The sequence below is a fragment of the Topomyia yanbarensis genome, chromosome 2 (genome assembly GCF_030247195.1).
Source record: "Topomyia yanbarensis strain Yona2022 chromosome 2, ASM3024719v1, whole genome shotgun sequence".
In the NCBI taxonomy this organism is placed as follows: Eukaryota; Metazoa; Arthropoda; class Insecta; order Diptera; family Culicidae; genus Topomyia; species Topomyia yanbarensis.
The window spans coordinates 100609147-100625332 of record NC_080671.1 but is presented as its reverse complement, the minus strand read 5'-3'; the positions used below and the strand labels follow the sequence as shown (position 1 = coordinate 100625332).

General features: G+C 38.5%; 1 pseudogene; it reads left to right on the top strand.

The window, feature by feature from the left end:
- Positions 1 to 9322: 9322 nt before the first annotated feature.
- On the top strand, positions 9323 to 10499 carry LOC131679624 (thioredoxin-like protein 1; annotated as a pseudogene).
- Positions 10500 to 16186: the final 5687 nt, after the last annotated feature.

Sequence of the window (16186 nt, the reverse complement as noted above, 5' to 3'; positions counted from 1 at the left end):
AGTCGGTCAGCCCGCGGAGCCTGTGCGCTCCGCACCTTATGAAGCAGGGTTCTGAGAAGCTTCTCCAGTTTGCCAAATAAATTTCGAAGGTCCTTCAGTACATCCGGTACTGAATCCGGAAGCACAAGGCGACTTCGAACCGCTTCGAGTGCATCACCTTTCAGACAATCCTGCAATCTCTTCAGATTGTCCAGGTTGGTGAAGCCACAGGCCGCAGTAGTATATTCGAAACTACTGATAAATAGTGGCCATACTTCCGGCTCACCCTTGAAAATCGGCAGATGTTTCGACATCGCTTGCCGTGCTGCAAGCTGATCTTTAGTCACTCTTCGAAATGGATGCCTCGACCCGTCTCGAGATTGACCTACCAGTGAATTACCGCCAAACGGAACAGCCGATATTCTGCTTCCCCTCTCTTCATGGTCGCTATTGTTGCTCTCGTCGGAATCCAGATCCTCTTCTGACACATTCGGTATCGACTTCGGTCTAGTCAGAGGTATTTTGCTCTGATCTAGACCGACCTGAGTTCCGAGCATCGCACTCGTCCGTGGATTCTTGCCTTTCCCATACGCTCCTCGTATATCTCCAGATATCGGATTGCTGGCAGACTTCTGCTTGCACAGCCAATCCTGCATCATCTGGTCTTTGGCTGACAAGACCTCGCTTCTATTGTCGACCAGCATTCTCATCTTGCTGTCGTTCACCTGGCGACGAATCCGTTCCTGCTTCTCCAGAAATTCTTGCTCGGTGGCCAGCTGACGCTCCAGCAGTTCCTGCTCCTGCTTCAATTTCTGCTCATGCATTTCTCTTTCATTGGCGAGCTCCTTCTCACGCATTTCCTTCTCTGCTTTTAACTGCTTCTCATTCCACGCCTTCTCCATCTCGAGCCGCATAGCCCGTAGCTGCATCTGCTCGGCTAGCGCTTTCTCCTTCCTCATCCTTTCCTCCTCCAGCTGTTGCCGAATCACATCCGATACCGTAGCACCCGGAGCAGATCCTCCGTCACTTTTCGGTTTCTTCATTGTCTTCTTCGGCTTTGGCACGCGCAACTGCTGAGTGCACTTCGGACAGTACCAATCTACGTTGGTTACTTCTTCAGTAACTCCAGCGCAACTAAAATGTGCCCACAGCATACACATTCCGCACTCCACCATGTGGGAATCTCGACGACCCGCTACAGATCAAACAGCTGACGGTAACATCGCCTTCGGGTGATTTGGAAGCCATTTTGCTAAGTTCCGTCCGGAAACAATTCTTTGATTTTGTTTGTTTCCCTTTCACTTTGCCGTTCTTCCTCCTCGTTACACCTTTCCAAACCAACAATACGATATTGATATTTAATCTAATCTCTGTTGTTTGTCACCAACTGATCTGTATTCGTCCCTTTCGCTTTTACTCCGTACAACGTCACGCACGATTAATTCTCGTGTTGTCACTATTCGCACTTATCTCCCTTTCCTAACCTCGTTTTTCTTCGTCCACGTAAAGCGGTATAGTTTCCTTCACTATTAAAATCCTGTGCCGTTCTATCTCCAAGCAACTTCGTTCACTTGAGAAAACCGTCCACAATCCACTTTAATTCAACTATCTCGCAACTTTAAACACTTTCTACTAACTCTCTATATTGCCTCCTTTTTCTATGATTCCTCTACCTCATTTCACGCCAATCGCTATCACTTCATTTCTTCTCACCTTCTTTGTTTACATACCCTATCAGCATTATTGATGCTCATCTCGATGAGATGTCAACGGATCTGCATACTCACGCGGCAGTGAGACAGTGGGCCCAACAATTTGCATTGAAATAAATAGTGTGAAATGTCTAGGCTATGTCGGTAGCATAAAAGCCGTACATTCAGTTGATTGCAATGCAGTCTCTTTCCATTCAACCTTATAGCTTTCATATTGTTTCGTTCGAAATTCTCGTGCAGGAAATATGGATAAATAAGTCCTATACAGACCAATACTGTGAAAAAGAAATGGTTCAAACTACTCAGTATATCCAAATATGGACGACGATAAGTTAGAAGACACATTGTAGTTGCATCCCCCATCGAGAGTGGGTACTTGGGGAGACTTCTTTTCCTGGATCTAATTTGTGAATATTTTTGGTCTTTGATCCGTTATTTTTCATGAAAGTTCGTACCAATACAACGAATGTGCAGCTGATACAACTCATGGTTCATTCGCCTGCGCAACGTTCCGTCTTCCATCTGCACGCTACCATAGATGGTACGCAACACCTTTCGTTCGAAAACTCCAAGGGCGCGTTGGTCCTCCACGAGCATAGTCCAGGTCTCGTGGCCGTAGAGGACCACCGATCTAATCAGCGTCTTGTAGATAATCAACTTCGTGCGGCGGCAAATTTTGTTCGACCGGAGCGTCCTCTGGAGTCCAAAGTAGGCACGATATCCCGCTAAGATCCGTCTCTGAATTTCTCTGCTGTTATCAATGTCGTCGGTTACCAGTGAGCCCAAATACATGAATTCGTCGACCATCTCGAAGGCTTTGAATACAATTGAATTAAAGTTGAGTTGATGTAGCAGCAGACAAAAAATAGTTTTGTTTTCTCAAACCTTCGCAATTACAATTAATAAATATTTCAGATTGGCAGAAGATCTTATCACACAACTTAGAAATGGATACAGAAATAGCTAGATAGATGCGATAGAAGAGAGACAGAGAGAGAGAAAGAGAGAGAGCGAAAGAGAGAGAGAGAGAGAGAGAGAGAGAGAGAGAGAGAGAGAGAGAGAGAGAGAGAGAGAGAGATTGAGAGAGAGAGATGGGGGGGGGGGGGGGGGGCGTGTGAGGAATGGCAAATGATGGTTAATGCAGTGACATTATTTTTATAGGTATATTATTATGATATATTGATTTCTTTCATTCTTGTCATAATTAATGTGACTAGTAAATGGAAAAGAGCTAAATTTTCGCTAGATTTTTGGGCTTCATACATACAGTTGCTTTCGGTGACGCCACGAGTATAATTATATGAGAAATCTTTTATCTCACTACTAGGTGAATTACTTGTTGATCTGTGTATTGATATACAATCCAACATTTACCTCATGATTGAACGCAATTCCTAATCCAAGGGATAAATACTAGAACTCATTATTTCTTTATCAACACATTATTTTGTCTTTGAAGTGAACTTATATATTGATTTTTGAGAAATAGTTCATTTATTATAAAGGTAATTCACAAAATATTCTCAACATCGAATTCCTTGAATCACGTAGATGTGTTTTCATACCCCGATATTCAAAATCGGTTTAGTTTTGCCCCTAAAACACCAGTAACGCAATACTCTGCATGAAACAATCTCATTTTTAATTAGTGGAAATTGGTAAGCGAGGACTAAAAATACAAAATGTTTAATATCTCCGCCGCTCGTGCACGAATTTAGACAATCTATAGCTTGTCAGAAAGGTATTTTTACAAGCTTTCTATTTATGTGCAGTTTGTTGGAAAATATTGTACTGTTCGAAAGTTATTTGCAAAAAACCTGCTGTGTTTTGACAAAATCGCCCATATTTCAGAAAGTAAACAACATATCAAAAATAATAGTGTCAAATGGCAACGTTAGGCCTTTCATTTGAAACTAATTTCATTGAGATCGGTTCAGCCATTGCTGAGATAATTACATGACATTTTGTACATACATACATACACACATACACACACACACAAACAGACATTGTCTCAATTTGTCGAGCTGAGTCGATTGGTATATGAGACTCGGCCCTCCGGGCCTCGGAAAAAGTTTTCAAAGTTTGAGCGAATCCTATACATTTCTTTTGTAAGAAACGTAAAACCGTTGTAAATTGAACGTTTCTACGATCAATTTCGGTATTGCTTTCTGTTCGGGAAATTTGAATCCACTTTGAAAAAACGCATTTCATTTCCATTATTGCATCAACTTTCACTCTTTTGCCAAAACATTTGTTCAACAAGCGTCTTACGCTGATCTACTTCGTTCGAAACTTTGTTGGAGTAAAGTTAGTTTCTGGCAGGGCTTTGACGTCTTACACGCAAAGCAAAATGCATTTCAAATTTCTATTTCGATGGAAAGTAAATATTTAATTTCGTTGATTTTTAAAAATGTATCTCAAGAGATCTATCCCTAGATTTCAGTACACAATTTCAAGAAAATATCTGCGAATCTTTATTGAACGAGGACTATTGACAAATCTCGTGCTCGATTGGAATGACACTGACAGAACACACTATAGAGATGGCGAGTATTCAGTGTGTTTATTTTTATCTATTGCGCTACTCAAATTTGACAACCGCACCGTTACATAGTAAAAACCCCCACCTTTCATTTACCATCCTGGACAAAGCCACTGTCAAAAAAATCAAAACCAGCAAGCTGTGATTTAGTCCAACATAAAACTTGTCATTCTCAACATAGATGCAGAAGTGCCATGATAAACACGCTTGCTATATGAATTGCTCAGTAGACTGCGCAGAAAAATAATGAATGTTTGAAAACTCAATCGGCCCACCCCTAAGTCGATTCCCATTCCCACCAGGAGTACTTGTACCAAATTTGAAGCAAATCGGACAAGTCTAGCTACCGGACCAATGCACCTGAAATTTGTATGCGATTTTTCTACTATTATTATGCTTGGGAATAGCGAAACATCTTTCAATGTGCAACTCCTGGTAATCCTAAAGTGTTTATTGATCAATATCGGCGCCGGCCAGGCCCGAACGTAGATCGCGGAAGGAAAGGGAAGGAATTGTTAGTCCGATACTTGCTTTTGCTAGAGGCCGTATATACTACTGGGCACTCCACAAGTATCACGGGAGGAGGATATATAGAAGTTGGATTCTACTTCTTCTTTACCGACGCCAGAGAAGTGACTACACTATCTGGACGAGATATCGATCCATCAACTCATGGACCGGGGACCAACGGCTGGCTTTACTTCCCTTTCGAAGAAAGACGTAACCATAGATTTTTTCACCTCAGAAAAATCTCAACGACTTCGGCTGGAATTGAACCCAGGCCAACTGGAATGAGTGGTGGTCACACTTACCACTCAACCACCGGCGCCGTCTTCGTTAAAAGTTTAATAACTTCATTCAACAAAGCCGGATTGACTAGCAGTCTTCATCAAGGTTGTAGACAATTAAATTATCTTTCTTCTTTTCATTTACAGTGATAATACAATGCATATAGTGCCATCTAGCGGCGAAAATGCGAGGTAGTGGGTTTTCTCCTTGTAAATTGTAGAAAAATCCCATACAAAATTTAGGCGCGTTGGTCCGGTAGCTAGACTTGTCCGATTTGCTCAAATTTGGTATAAGTACTCCTGGTGGGATTAGGAATCGACTCAGGGGTGGGCCGACAGGGGTTACTTTTTCATGTCACTCTACTACTCAGTTATGACCGTTTTAGGAGGAATTGTCTTATGAAAGAATTATTCAAGTATACCAAGTTTTATTAAAAAAATGTCGTCTTGAAGCAAAAATAGCAAATTGCAAAGTAAAATTTCTCAAATATACGCCTTCTTGTTCGTATGAAGGGTGGAATCAATCGCTTTGAGACATTTTTTGAAAGAATCTGTACTTTTTAACAAAACATTTAACATTTTTTACTAAAACTTGGTTAAGTGTTGTTTCAATATTTGCAGAAAAATATTACCGTGTGCTCTTTTTTAGTAGAATTCATGGGGCGCATTTGTTTTGCGTTGCTCTTTCATGATGTTTCACCATAAATCCTTAACACGCATGGATGTGTTATGAACAATAATAAAGTTGTTTTTTCACTATTCTGAGAAAATGTATACCATACAATATGGCATTTTGTTCGACAATTGGCATCATGCGATGTTAAGGAATAAAACCACGATAAAATTTTATTGAATACATCTAATCAGTGAAAAAAATTAGCTTAACACTGAAAGTTCTAACATGGATAGCATACGAAGTTTTATGGACTTTTTCAGGAAGACTTTACACAGTTTTATGATGGTTTAATAGCGCTCATATAGTGGTTTTCCACACTGCTAGGTCAGGAGAAGGTTTTATGCTGTTGGTTTAATATCACACCTAAAGAGTAGAATTAAATTGTAATAAAACTATTACTCCTATGATAGTTTGCATGTCAAGTTCTACTGATTACAATAAAACTGGGCCAATTTGTCATAACATGGGTTTATAGCAGCCTGTAGGAAGTACATAAGACCATAAAGTTAGCACGGGAGGTTTTAAATATTAGTTTTATTAAACGCTATAAAACTTCAATATAACCAAAATTGTTACTTGGGTACACATATACAGTAGACGGCGCCGGTGGTTGCATGGTAAGCGTGACCGCCACTCATCCCAGTTGAGATTTTTCTGAGGTGAAATATTCTGTGATCACGTCTTCCTTCGGAGGGGAAGTAAAGCCAGGTCCATGAATTGATGGATCAATATCTAGTCCAGATAGTGGAGTCGTCACCTCTCTGGTGTAGGTCTTTGGCTTCATAGCGGAAATAGGCGCATGGAAAATAGCTAGAACATGAAGAAGAATCGCACTCCTATACATACTAACAAATATCCTCCTACCGTGATACTTGTTGAGTACGCAGTAGTATATATGGCCTCTAGCAAAAGCAAGTATCGGACTAACATTCCTTCCCTTTCCTTCCGACCAATAAACACTTTAGGATTACCAGGAGTTGCACATTAAAAGATGTTTCGCTACTCTCAAGCATAATTATCTACTGATTCCCTGTGCAACTTCAGCTAGTCCAGATCGATAACGGAGTAGCAGCCAGGGGTGGTGGTCGCACAAGCTCAAGAAAGCTCAAAGTAAAACTACACATATCCACTGGTCAAACCATGAGGTGGTTTCGTGTCACATCATATAGCATCACATCACAACACATCAGTGAATCGATTTAAATATTTCTACACAAATTTACCGAAACAAATCTCAAGGCATCACAATATACTTTCCGAGGTGACAAATTTTCTAAGCCAATGTTACAGTACAATCTCGTAAGATTGGAATAGTTTCAAACCCAGCTTCAACGTCAGCAAATTTGTCACGTTCGACACGAAGTGGTAGATTATGACTGTAAAATCAAAATCAATTTATTTTTTATTTTCTCCCTGATCCGCTACATTGCTAACGTAAATTAATAAAAATGATAATTCCATGAATACACTTACGCCTTCCGCTCTCACCCAAACGGAAGCATGAAGCGAAACTAAGTCAGGTGCCAATTTGTACCTTCGGCCAGAGTAGGCAAATGTAAAAAAGAAAAAGATCCATCAATAGTAGCACACACATGTGAAGTGCACCGCGGTAGAACATTTGTATCCGCCGGCAGTGTCAATCGAGAAGCCTTTCAAGTCGGACCATTCATCTATCCATCCATCAGCAGCGCGTGAATCGGGAGCCAATCAAACCATGTGCCAGTCGCAAACAACAAAGCTCACATCAACAATGGCAAGTGGCGTCCACTTTGTACTGCTGCTGCGGCTGCTGCTCTCTACGGCTTTGGTTCTTTTAACGTCGGCGGATTCCACGAACGGAGTGTATTACTATGGATACCCGTCCTACACGCAGCCAGCAGCTTCCGGATGGTACAGGTAAGCTCGTCGATTAGATTTTCTTTAGAATTGGTGGTACCACGGTGCACAGAATGAAGGTGCATACAGTTGGTTATTTTAGGATTGGAATTTATCGATTATTTCGTTGGTCTTTTAGTGCACATAAATAGCGGTTTATCATTGATCTCATGGTTTTGTTTTACTTCGAAGGATAGTCATTTCAGTGTTATTTCAGTAAACATGTATACGAGTCACCCAATGAAGATTCGTTTTAACCGATCTCGTGTAATGGGAAATGCCATACCATCGTCGTTCTAGGAATCCCAAGAATCGAGATTCAAATAATCTGTTTTTCTTTAATTATAGAGGTTTTATCCTTAGGGTGATTCGTCTCTGTGGAGTAAAATTACACGATTTACGAAATTCAATGTCATGTAAAATTTAAATCAAACGTAAAACTAAGTCATTTTTGATGCTCATATATGTCAGGGTCAGGAGCAGGGTCGTCGAGAGCCGCGTCGGGCCCCAAGGCTTGCATTACTGCCGGGTCCTTTTATACCTAAGTCATCTAGTTCAGCATGAGCTAGTACCTCTTCAGCCATGGGAAACTCGTGAGTCCATAGTTTGTTACAATGTTTTAATTGCCGCAAGGGTCGATACAGGAGTCCATAGTATCTATTAGACTCCGGTTGACTCATATTGCCACATCCACAGATAGCGTGCCAGACAGGTGAATTTCGACAGCTTCTTATTCCGCGGTATCCAAATAGGGTAAAATTGCCATACACTGATAATATAACTTCGTAAATATAATGAAATTGATTATGCAATGCACGAATTCATTCGTTGTTTTCTGCAACGAAGTACTTTCGTGCATTGTAACTAGTAGGTTTCGTTCATTTCATGAAAAAGAATGGCCGCTTGGTGAACGAAGGCTTTCGTAAATTTTACACGTTTAATGTACACTGCACGAATGTAATCGTTGATAACGACACCATTTTTCGCGAATGAAACGAAATGTTTCGTTTATTTTAATAAACGTTTGTGTATAATATGATCGATTTCATTGCTCACAAGAATTTATTTCGTTCATCTTAGGAAAGTTTTCGTATTCATTATTTTTGCAATCGATATTTTAGGATCGATGTTTGACGACAACGATTTTTTTAACTAACTAACAGAATCGATCTGGCAAAATCGATTTTATTTCAACCTGCTTACCTGTATTGAGGACTAGAAAGATTGTGGTGTGATGAAATGGACGCTTGATGAACACAAGTTTTAGTAAATTTTACTTATCTAGTGTACATGGCACGAATGAAACGAAATGATTCGTTTGTTTCAATAAATGTTTGCATATATTACGAACGACTTCGTTGGTCGCACGAATTCATTTCGTTTATTTTAGAAAAGTTTTCGTATTTGTTAGCCTCTTATTGTTTTCAGTACATCTTTTGGGATCGATGCTTGAAAACTTCGATTTTTTTTAATTTAAAAAAATCGATGTGGCCAAATCGATTTTACTGTGGTGTGAAGAAATGGCCGCTTGATGAACGAAAGTTTTCGTAAATTTTACCTATTTAGTGTACATTGCACGAATGTTGTCGTTGAAAACGACATTATTTTTCGTGAATGAAACGAAATGTTGGTCGCACGAATTCATTTCGTTCATCTAAGAGAAGTTTTCGTAATCATCTTTCATCGTTCATCTCTCGTCATTCTCGATTACTTAAATTTTGTGAGGAGTAAAGTGCATAACGTTAATTAAGTAGTTAATTTCTCCGGGTAAAATAGTGGCCCTGTAACTAGAATCTTCATCTAACCGATAGCAGCGCAAGAAACCATACAGCATGGCTGTTAAAGCAATCACCGATGAAGCTCACTTCCAAACCGAACTAGCCGCAGCAGGAGGAAAATTGGTCGTTGTGGATTTTACCACAGCTTGGTGTGGAGCGTGCCGAAACATATCGAATTTGTTCGATCAGCTTCCGGCGAAATATTCAAAGGCTGTGTTTATCAAGGTGGACGTCGACAGATGTACCGAAACGACACCGTCCCAGGGCATGTCGACCATGCCAATGTTTATTTTCTACCAAGCTAGAACAAAGATTGACAGGATGCAGGGTGCAGACATTAATGGACTTGAAGCCAAAATACAGAAACATTACGTCGCCAGCTTGTATGAATCTGGAGAAGATTACGGTCATGGAATGTTGGACTTGAACACCTTAATCCAGAAGAACCAGTGCGAATGTTTGAACGAATCGAACGACCACCCGATAGTGAATGCGCTCAGTTCCAGCGGTGGTCATCTGGTGCCCGATTGTGACGAACAGTTGATCATTTCGATTACCTTCAATCAGCTGGTCAAAATCAGTGCCATCAAGTTCAAAGCACCGCCCTCTTACGGACCGAAAAAAGGTGAGAATCTTTATCAATCAACCAAGCACCATTGAGTGAATTAAATGACCCCCCTGACGCTGTTTGCCAACAGACTTTGCGAAAGAAGGTCTCCGCTCGCAATAAAAAGTTGCGCGCACAAGATCCAATTAATTAATTCTTGTTTGTGTTTTTATTTTTACATGTATTGTAAACGTATAAAAGATCCACGGCTCCGTTAAGCTACCGCTATGAGCCGTGTCAAATAAACGAATTAAAAAAAACCAAGCACCTTCGATTTCGATATGGCCGAATCGCAAGTTTCGGTGCAGGATCTCGTACTGGGGCAGAAGGATCTTGTGTCGGGATCACCGATTCCGCTGCACTTCGTTAAATTTCTGAACGTGCAGAATATGCAGCTGTTCGTGAAGGATAACCATTCTGGAGACGAGACGACCATTATCGATCATTTGACTTGCATCGGGTCACCGATTGCAACGACTAAGATGGATGACTTCCAGTGAGTGGCTGGGAAGAAGGGTGAAAGCCACTTGATTGTTTGAGCCGCTGGGAGAAGGATGGTTAGAAGGCGGTGGATAGGTGTGGTGACGAATATGTTTGATCGTATACATATTTAAAAGGTTAAAGATAGTGATGCGCGTTAACTTGTTCTTTTTATAAATTGTTCAATAAAATAATGAGCAGGAAAAAATGGCATATTATTTTGATATTGCTCCAGCAGAGAAAAACTCAATCTTATTCATACAAAACCAACGAGCAGTTCGCGATGGCTCAGCTGAATCCGTACAGCTCCGGATTCTGGATCAACTGGAAACGAAAGAGGTTCAGGAAATTTTCCTGAAACCGGCAGGCACGGATACGGCTACTAAATAGTCAGACTGAGACCGTCGTGATGAATTGTTGACGTATTCTACCTCTATTGAAGCTTTTTTGACGTTGACGGTTTGACGAATAGTACTCGTAAATATTACAAAGATGTTCGTATATAGCAGCGAACAATTCGTTTGCCGAATGAGCTGTTTCGTAATAAACCAACGAAAGTCGTTTCGTGGTATTCACGAAAAATTCGTTACAAAAAATAAAAATGTTTCAATAGAACTACGAACGATTCATCATATGTACTAAAAAATTCGTATATTTTATGAAAATTGTCTGTACGAAACAAATTCCTGGCGATGTACGAATATATTCTATCAGTGTAGTTACGAGTTGTTCAATTTGTGGGTACTCAGGAACCAGGAATCAGTAGCGTCTGGCTCAAATGGCATGTTCCCCATGTTGTTCGGTGATTTGTGCCTTGCAATGAATAGTTTTTTCATCATTTCCCTGATGGGAAGGATTGGGGAAGTGGTAAGGTTAGGAGTAAGGGAAATGGGATCTGCAGGTGCTACAATAGTAGGAATAATACTTCCAACCCACGGAGGAATTTAAAATTTGTATTTTAACAGTGAGCGGATATATTTCGTTTCGCGAAACAAACGCTTCTACTCCATTGATGGTCTGGAACATAATCAGCACGCTATGTCTAACATGGTGAAATTGTATGGTGTAAACATTGGCCATCTTTAGCTCCATTTGTACTTTTAACAATAGATCTTAAGGAACGCCTCGAAAAGTAAATAGGAATACATTTTGACCACAATAGGCCACTTTCTGCTTGTAATTGTCACTCTTTTTTTTGACACAGTAGCTTGGAACATGATATTTTGGTTCCACTGCACAGTGGCGGATTTCCCTAAAAACCTGGCCAAAAGTCTAAAATGGTTTTGATTGATCTGCAAAGGTGTATACCATGGTTTTTTGGGGCGCAGATTACGATTTTGATGCCAGATTTTCAAAATTCAAAATGGCGCATGCAAAATGGCCGACATTTTAATCTAAAAATAAGTAAATTTTCACGAATGAAGATTTAATGGCTCCAGTGTATGCCAATAACGTTTATAATGTATCGAATTTTAAATAGTGTGTAGCTAAATGATAGAATTTGTTGATTTGCATGCACTAAGAGGATTGGGTGTCTAGATAATGTAGCTATTATGAGAATTGATGTTATTAGTCATTTCAAACTATGTATTTTGAAATATTATGCAACATAGTTACAAAACTTTTAAACTCTCTGTATCTCAGTTATCTCTGATTATTGTTCGATTGCTGATGCATACATTTCTCAAAGAACGAAAAATAGTATTTTTCTAATATACAGAAAATAAGCCGATTCTGCGACGTAATGCATGGAGTGAAAATTGACAACAAGTTTGCATGCAAATTGCAGTAACTAAAAATAAATATGAGAAAAATGCGAAAATAAGTGTAATTCACTAAGATTGATAGTTTTATTTAAATTAAATTTGACCGAGGATTTGTCCAAAGTACATTATTATACGATGAAACATTTAAATTCTTGCGTTCTACTTGGTCAGAACATGCTAGTACTGCTTCCTGTTATAGTTTTGAGCAACCACGTTTTATTGTCATGCTTGCTGACATGCTACGACTGTTAACCTTCTCACAAACAAATTCGACAAACTGGAGTGTACGCCAAAGTGAGCTCTTTGGCCAAATAACGGCCGGAGATCCCAGTATTCTTTTGCACTACTCTACTCTGTTCGCTTGTAGTATCCAGTCATATATTCCACCTTTAGATTTGTTTTGTTTTGCATGATCAAAGGTCATAGTTCCTTGATAACGTTTAATCGTGGCATCCATAATCGATTTTTGATATTTGGAACCTTTGGCGATTACTTCTGTTGACCTCGTTGGATTTCAATATGAACGACCAAAATTATTTACGTCTTTTGCGTTCCACTTTTGATAACTTTTGAACATGTTTATGAATCTCGATGAAATTTTCACCACTAAATACACAATTCTTTCTGATCAAAATGCAGTATTGTGCGACTCGCTATGACAACCGGAAGTGCAGTAGTAATTAAAAGTACGAGTCCAAATTTTAATCTAAAAATCTTATAATCCATCTCCGTCTCCACTTAACGGGCAAATTCGGGCAAGAATTCTATTATGTTCCAAATAGAGAATCGTTCAAGGAACACAAATTGCCTTAAAACATAGAGGACATACGTGGACAAAAAAAGTATTTCAATAATTTAGCAAAAATGTCTGTTGAAACCGTCTGCTACAAAAGCATGAAAGTTATTGACATTTTCTATAGACAAACAAAATATTATGTTTTGACATCAGTACATATAATTAAAATACATACCGTCAGCATAACTTTCCATTATTACACAATTGAAACCGACACTTTTATCAAAATCTAGCTACACTTGAATAATACTGATATTTCGGGTGCTCGATGAAAAATATGAGCAAAGCGCGATGGTTTAAACTGTTTGGATGTGTCAACACCTCAAATATGAAAATTTTGGAGTGTTTCACTTAAAATAGCATGCGGCAGCACCATCTGAAGGACAATATATGTACTAGACCACAAAGTACTACCATGCAATTTTCGACTTTTGGCCAGGTTTTTAGCCAAATCCGCCACTGTGCACTGTGCAGACAAAGCATGGATTGATTTAATTGCTGGTAGCGGTGGAGCTGTTTTTAGCTTTTGTTGTAAGCAAAATGAGAAGGTAGCAGATGCAGCTCAAAATTCTCGTTTAAAATTATTAAATCAAAAAGATTTTCTATTTACATAAGTTTTCTTAATCAACAAAGTGATATATCTAATGTATGAGCCGGTTTTGATAAGCTGTGAGAAGATGTGGGACTTGACAACAATATAATCTTCCTGAAACCGGCGGGCACGGATACGGCTACTAAATAGTCAGACTGAGACCGTCGTGATGAATTGTTGACGTATTCTACCTCTATTGAAGCTTTTTTGACGTTGACGGTTTGACGAATAGTACTCGTAAATATTACAAAGATGTTCGTATATAGCAGCGAACAATTCGTTTGCCGAATGAGCTGTTTCGTAATAAACCAACGAAAGTCGTTTCGTGGTATTCACGAAAAATTCGTTACAAAAAATAAAAATGTTTCAATAGAACTACGAACGATTCATCATATGTACTAAAAAATTCGTATATTTTATGAAAATTGTCTGTACGAAACAAATTCCTGGCGATTTACGAATATTTTCTATCAGTGTAGTTATGAGTATAAAACGCTGTAATCAGACGCAAATAAACCAACTGCGAGTACAGTTGGCAACCGAGTACTGCTGCTGTTGGATGAACTGAACTGATTTGATTTCTTTATTCCGCACATTATAATTGGGTTCTTATAGACATCACACGCATCTTTGGCGAGGCCCAAAATCACCGGTCTATATCAACACCACGCATTTTTAGGGGGAAAATTACTTGAACGTGCTATAAAAATACAAAAATTAACCATTTTAATCAACGGTTAATTAACCTTCTCATCTCGCCCAGAGTAGAAACTAAAAACCGTTCCGCTATAGATACACGGGCAAAAACGACTGCAGACGGATTATCTTGCTATTGATTTTTGGAGAAGTGCTATAAGATCAGCTACTCGTGAAGTGAAACAATTGCTAAACGTGCATATTGTGCTCAATCCGTGAGATGCAAATGCACCATATCAAACATTACGAAGCACAGTCGTTTGTTTCGCGGAACAATGTACAGCACATCAACGAAAGCAGCCACGTTAACAACATAATACCCGTATATATATATATATATATATATATATATATATATATATATATATATATATATATATATATATATATATATATATATATATATATATATATATATATATATATATATATATATATATATATATATATATATATATATATATATATATATATATATATATATATATATATATATATATATATATATATATATATATATATATATATATATATATATATATATATATATATATATATATATATATATATATATATATATATATATATATATATATATATATATATATATATATATATATATATATATATATATATATATATATATATATATATATAGGCAATGGCTCTAGAGAGATGCGCTTACTTGAATTATCTCCACACACTCCTGACATCGTGATTAAGGTGCAGAATGTACAAAAGTTTTGATCAATTCGCTTCACGAAAAGTTCTAAAAAACATTCGAGAAAAAAAAATTCTCGCTGAAACCCTTACCACTTGTATCACTAAGAACTGACATACAAGTAAAGTTTTCAACTTGTGTAAGAAATTAAACTGTCGCTTGGAAATGACATCAGCAAGTAGCAACTTGCCACTGGTCGGCGCTTTGATCGGCCAACAATCGCTATACGGGACTTGTATGCAAACATGAATACAATGGTGACTCACGCATGCGAACCTGTGTGCAATGGTGATTTTCAACGTATTTTCATTTAAATGTTTACACAGGTTTTTCGGGAAAATTTGTTCTAGCTTACATGTCTGTTCTCTGTGGTAATATTATAAAACAAAACGAAACAGTAAAATCTAATATAAGATTCTGAAATGATATTGAAGCACAATTTTCATCGACTGTCGGATTGTTGATAAACAAAGTTCCGAAAAATCATAACACGAATCGGATAGCTTACTACGAAGCGTACATTACTTCTAAGTGAATGAATTCTAGTAACAGGGGATTCAAGGTTGCCACCTCTGGAGAGGTGTTGACCCGGAGATTTTTACTGTCCTGAGGGTGGAGGACTTTAAGCCAAAGCAAACAAAAAGTGGAATCAAAGCGATTGCACGACATTTTAGACTTTAAGCTGTTTGTACACAAGGCGACAGGACACACGTCAGAAAAAACATTTACTATGGATTCTGTTCTACGTACCTATTCCAACGCTGTTGCTGGTGCCGCGTTGGAAAATGTAGAACAAAATCCATAGTCAATATTTTTTTTTGGTGTGTGCCCTGTTGCCTCGTGTGCGTTCAGCTTTAGTCGCTTTTGAAGTAGAATACTTCTAACGTTTCAATATGGGGTCCGGTTTCAAAGTTTCTGCTGAGATATTTTCCCAGTCTTTAAATGCGAATAAATTCCGTTGTACTGATCGAAATCGCTATATTTTTGCACTATCTGATCGGAAATATGTGCACGTATATTGTATTTGATTCCGTAAAATGAACGATTACTATAAATAACGAAAATAATGTATTATGTGAACGTGGTAATTATCTGCGCTGCTTGGTCCGTACAATTCAATCAAGCAGCCATCGAACTGCGAAATGGGTTTAAAAGTGGTACATAAGAAAAAAATC